The sequence below is a fragment of the Anthonomus grandis genome, chromosome 13, assembly GCF_022605725.1.
Source record: "Anthonomus grandis grandis chromosome 13, icAntGran1.3, whole genome shotgun sequence".
NCBI lineage: Eukaryota > Metazoa > Arthropoda > Insecta > Coleoptera > Curculionidae > Anthonomus > Anthonomus grandis.
In genome coordinates this window covers 19,038,054-19,044,053 of record NC_065558.1, presented here as the reverse complement: position 1 = coordinate 19,044,053, position 6,000 = coordinate 19,038,054, and the positions used below count along the sequence as shown (strand labels likewise).

The window sequence follows — 6,000 nt, the reverse complement described above, 5'->3', positions numbered from 1 at the left end:
ATGACTCATCATACTAGTTCGATATTCTTCGCACTTCTTTGCTCCAGTTTTTTTGGGCAACGCTATAAATTTTGATTGCAGTATTTTATGGGGATATACCCAGAGCCATAGATTCTGTTGAAGATGTCAGTAATCCAGGCTATTGCTTGTTTATTCCTCCTTCATCCAGCAGCTTCAGAAATTTAGCCTTTATGTTGTCTGGTCAGATGCTTTTTTGTTTTTCATTTGTTTTATTGCTGTACCTACCTTGTCGATTAGTATGGGTGAGCCTGTAGCTTCTTCTGACAGTGAGTACATGACCTCTCGTCTTTGATCCTCAAAAAGCTTTTTTATGTATGACTTGTTATTCAGATCATATTTGCTAATGAAATTTTTTTCATTTGTGTCTATGATCTTCATATCTTGTCGCTTTTTAAAGGTTCCAGTTAACATTTAATTTTTTTTATGTACGTGAAAGCTGCCGTGTCTGGCTTGCAGTATTTCTATTTCTACGCATATTTCTGCTCCTTCTTTTTCTTTGAATTTTCTAGTCTTTTTCTTAATCTGTGTCTGGATCTTGTTGTACTCTTTCTTATAAAAAGTAGTGTTCGTCTCTGATCCACTAGTTTTAAAATTTTACTGGTCATCTAAGTTTTCTTTCCTGGTTTTAAAAATTCTTTCTTTGTTGAATCTAATATCTTGGTGAGTTCGGTAATTCCTGCCTTCTGGTAAACCTGCATGTTATTGACCATTTTTATTTTTTTTACATTAGCGTATTCGCTTGTTTTTTGTTTTATTAGAGGTTGTTGTAAAGCCTTCATGTCATATAGAGGAATAATTTTCTTTTTAACTTTCTTCAATTTCACTCGTAACCCCTACTAGAGGATTCTAGAAATCTAGATCAATGTTGGCCGCAGGATAAGTTTTAACTGACTCAAAGCAGTTTCTGGACCTCTTGTAAGCTAACATATGGTCAATTTGGTTACGGACAATGTTACTAGGTGTATCGGCTGACGGCTTCCATAATATTCTCTCTGGCCATTTGTAGAATTTGTTTAATACTAATAATTCGTTGTTTTTTGCAAATATCTCAAGCTTGTCTCCTCTATTATTTCCTTGTTCTAATCCAAATGGTCCAATGAAAGCTCTTTTCAACCGCATTCCCAATTTGGTAATAACATCGCCTATTACGGCATTCATTTCGTGCTTTGGAAGTCGTTGGCTTCTATGCGTTGGTAGAGACTTTTTACTTCCTCTTCTGCTTTGTCTATAGTGGCGGCCTATATTTCGACTATGTTTATATTTACAGGATAAGCTTTTAGTCGGAGTATCATTGCTCCGTCGAACATTGGGATAGAATTAGACACCCATGTGCCAATGTGCCTTGCAACTATTATTCCAACTCCGTACTCCACCTTTTTATCTGTTGTTATGTTCCCAAATAAAATACTGTTACTTCTTCTTTTTCTATACCCTTGAATTGAATTGACGAAACAGTGGGCTGCCAAGGCAGTTGTGCATATAGGTCTCCTGATGGACCCGTCATGCCCCACCGGGGGTTACCAGAGCCCAACGGCCTTAAAAAAACCTATAAGGCTCTCTGGTCTGAAGGACTTAAAGTCGCTCGGTACACTGAAACTGTTACCCAAGTATTTGAACCTGGCGCGCGTGAGTGCTGGGCACTCCCCGACTACATGGTCAACGGTTTCATCCTCCTCACAGCACCATCGGCATTCCGGGTTGTCCGCAATACCGATAGTATGGAGATGGCTTCTTAAGTGCCAGTGACCGGTTAAAAGACCTATCACTAGCCGAATTTCGCGTCCTTTTAGGCGTAGTAGATTCCTGGTGAGACAGGCAGAGGACCCACCTATGTGCGCTTTGGCCTGTCTCATACCAGGGGACTCAGTCCATCTTCGGTGGGTCCACTTCTCCAGCAGACCCTTCATTGACGCGACCGCAACGCATCCGGTGACACCAACTATGGGTTCCGGCCCCATCGGCACATTCGCGGATCCCAGTCTGGCAAGAGAGTCCGCTTCCTCATTACCTGCATGGCCAGGTATCCAGACGAGCTGGACCTCGCATCCAACCCGTACCAGTTTTTTCAGGACCTTTATGCACTCACAATTCTATACCCTTATACCCTATTTTTTTGATGGCGTTGTCTATTTTTCCTAGTTTTTCCATGATTTTAACGTTCTAAATGCATATTTTAAAACATTTTGGTTATACTGTGTCTTTTTTACGATCACTCATAATAAGTCTCCCCCGGAGATCCGCACAGGAGACTTATTAGTTCGGAATCATATTATTTAGCTACTGTTGCTGTCTACTACGACTATTCCGTAGGATCTTTAATGTAGTGATTATCTTTTTTTCCTATAGCCTTGTCGTTGATTAGTAGATTCTCACCCTCGGGTCAAAAGAGTATTCAGTATTTATAATGCAATTAATATTTGCTGTTCACATGACATTGCACCGCTAAATTTATAAAAATATGACTACCAGCTTTTTACTGTTGAAAGTCCTGTCAGAGAGGTACCGCGATAGCGTATAACAAAGAATGGTACTAAAATACACACAACCGCAATGTCTAGGGATAATTTAGAATTTTCTTAATTTTTTTTTTAATTTGTTAAAATTTTATTTACTTGCTATAAATATAAAAATATCTAGACTTTATCCTTATTTTAGACTGCTTAAACCACACTGTACATTTTTCTACTTAATTTATTTATCTCAAATAAATAAACAAATACACATATCGTTATTTATTGTCTTGAATTCTTTTACCAAAAAAAAGTGTTTGCGTTTTTTTGGAAAAAAGTTTGTTCATAGAGCTCAGTATAGTTCTTGCTAACCATGCAGCGCAGACATTTAACGAGAGAAGAAATGATACGAGCGGTGGGCCTTTTAGATGGTGGTATGACGCAAGCACAGGTTGCAGTGAACATGGGCACTACTCAAAGCGTAATTTCACGCTTATATGCACGGTATCGAGAAGAAGGCGATGTGGCGGAAAGGCATAGAGGTCGGTTACGTATTACAACCCCTCTACAGGACCGCTTTTTACACTTAAATGCTCGAAGACGCCCCACTGTAACAGCACCAGAATTGCAAATCATGCTACAGCAAGTGCATAACGTTGAGGTTTCAGCCGATACTGTACGCCGACGTTTGCATGAAAACAACCTACGTAGTCGTCGGCCTTTAAGGGTGCAACCGTTGTCCTGGGGTAATCGAGGAGTACGACTTTTGTGGGCGGAAGAACATTTGTTGTGGCAAAATGAAAGTTGGGCAAATGTGCTGTTCACTGATGAGTCTCGGTTTGGAATTTACCCCGACTCAAGAAGAGTTCGCATGTGGAGAGAGCCTGGAAACGCAAACCGCCTGTGCAATGTCCAGGAAGTGCATTCTTTTCGTGGCGGAACCATCATGGTTTGGGGAGGCATTAGTATTGGAGGAAGAACAGACCTCATTTTATTAGAAAACTTTTTAACTGGCAGATTATACGTGGATCAGATACTGGCACCTGTTGTTATTCCGTATGCAGCAGCAATTGGTCAAACCTTTGTTTACATGCACGACAATGCCAGACCACACACTTCAAGGGTTGCTAGAGAGTTTCTAGAAATGAATAATATCGATGTCTTACCATGGCCACCTCAATCCCCGGACCTAAACCCCATTGAACACATGTGGGATATGCTTCAAAGAAGAGTTCTTCGTATGGAAAGACCAAGAGACAATAGAAGAACTTTGTTTCTGACACTTCAAGAAGCCTGGAATGAGATACCCCAAGATGATATTGATCATTTAATTCTAAGCATGCCCAGACGATGTCAAGCAGTTGTGAACAGTCGTGGAGGTCATACAAGTTATTGAATATTGTTTTTGTTTATTTTTTGTTAATTTAAAATTAAGAATTAAATTTTTGTAAAACCTAGTTTCTCAACAACTTTAATTTTTTTGCATTTTTTTAGAAAAAATATAAATTATTTAAAATTTTTTGGGTTTTTTTATTACCTTATAAACTACTCTTAAACTTGCAAATAAATTTAAAAAAAAAGATCATATTAAAAAATATATATACAAATTTATTCAAAATATCCCTAGACATTGCGGTTGTGTGTAATTTGTTTTTCAATTTAGTTTTGTAAACTATGGCAGAAAACACAAATTAAAACTTGATTTCTATATCCCAACTTCAGTCCTGTATGATAAAGAATGGTAATGAAGTAGGGTTTTTTCTATGTAATTGATAAACTGCGGCAGATAATGTTATGTTCACAATCAATAATATCGATTATTTATATTTTGTATAATCATTTTATTTAAATAATTGACATTGATAAATTACAAGAGTTTGCTTAGACATTTAAGAATTTTTCTTAAATTAACATTTAAGAAAAATCGCGAGTAAATATTATTATCGATATTTGTATTGTTCGCCCATCCCTAACAACGATTATTACATAACCTCAACTCAATCTCGATCGTCAACTGTCAACTCAACATCAAAATAAAAAATTAAAAATAAATAATAAATTTTTATGTTAATTTTTTTATTTTTGTAATTTTCTTAATATTTGGGTTAGACCATGTGGGACTGTTTTTCCTTCTATTTCATTCTAAAACCTGCTTCACGTCAAAGTCATTAGAAGGTAAGTTGAGTTGATACTTAATCTGTGTATAATCTCCCTCTCTGCTTATAATGGCTCTTTACATTTTATTTCCTGTATATGCTTTTATCCGTATTCTATTTTCTAAACAGACAGCTCAGCCCTGCCTCAAAAATAATCAGGTTTATTTATTATATATTTATTTATCATCATCAAGATGATGAGTATTCTTTAAAACTATAATTTTACAAGGGGTTTTACTTATAATGTTATAGAAGTATATAACAGTTTTGTGACATTCTCAAAAATTGCATGAAGCACTCTGCAAAATATACCTCCGAGTAATGACTACCCTCCCAAGAGTTTTCCTCACACAAATAGTACAAATTTATATTTTAAGAAGTTAGATTTAATGAGGTAAGAGACATAAATATCTATATTAAGAACAAGCCTAGTCGAGACATTTATGTATTGATTTACTCATTTATTTATGTTACCTTAATAAAATTTACAAAAATGTCTTACACATCTCAATAAATGCCTAAATAAAGTAGATACTAAGCCTACAATATAATTGTAAAAGTAGAACTGCTAAACATATACATACTACCCAATATACAGTTAAAACAAGATACAGTCAACATTGCAGTGCCACAAGCCTATCATGTTTTATCCTGTAAAATCATTAGCCCTTAGGTGTTCTTCAAAACTATAGAAAGCTTTACTTAATAAATACTTTTTTATACAGTTGTAAAATGGGTTTTCACTCATGTCCCTCCCTTTACTAGTTAATTTATTAAAGAATTTTAGTCTAAAATGGTTTACAAGTTTACATTGATATATGACCTCTTTAGTCTTAAGTAGCTTAGCCTGATGTCAGTTTTAAGTTGAGTGTTATGGTTATGACATTCAGTTTCAGTATGGTATTGATTCAAGTTTTTTTTTTGTATATACTAAACACTGTAATATATCAAGTGAGGTTGATGTCAGTCAAAATTCCTTCACATCAGCCCTAAAATGGAGACCTGTTATGGCTTGAGCTGCCCCTCTCTGCATAGTCACAATGTGAGTGGAACAGGGAATGATACACAGTCAACAAGATGCTCTGATTGACATGCATTTTGATACTTCTTAAGAGGTATATAGTAGAATTTAATTTGCTGAATTTGTCAACATGTACATCAAATACTAATGTTCTATCAAAATACACAGTCAAAAGCCCTGCAGACTGTGCACCAAGCTCACCTGCTCCATATTCCACATCAACATCCCTGACACTAAAAACCATTTTCTCAGTTTTACTAGTATTCAAACACAATTTATTTATGTTAAACCACAATTGAATTTGATTGATACAATTTTTAATTTTGTCATCTAGAAATTTCAAATTACTTCT

General features: G+C 35.9%; 1 protein-coding gene across 1 annotated transcript in view; it reads left to right on the top strand.

The window, feature by feature from the left end:
- Nucleotides 1–4,479: 4,479 nt before the first annotated feature.
- Nucleotides 4,480–6,000, top strand: part of LOC126744265 (zinc finger protein OZF-like) — a 28,846-nt gene continuing 27,325 nt past the window's right edge. The window contains exon 1 of the mRNA XM_050451638.1: nucleotides 4,480–4,646. The gene's annotated coding sequence lies outside the window, so the exon portion shown is untranslated. The remainder of the gene's footprint in view (nucleotides 4,647–6,000) is intronic.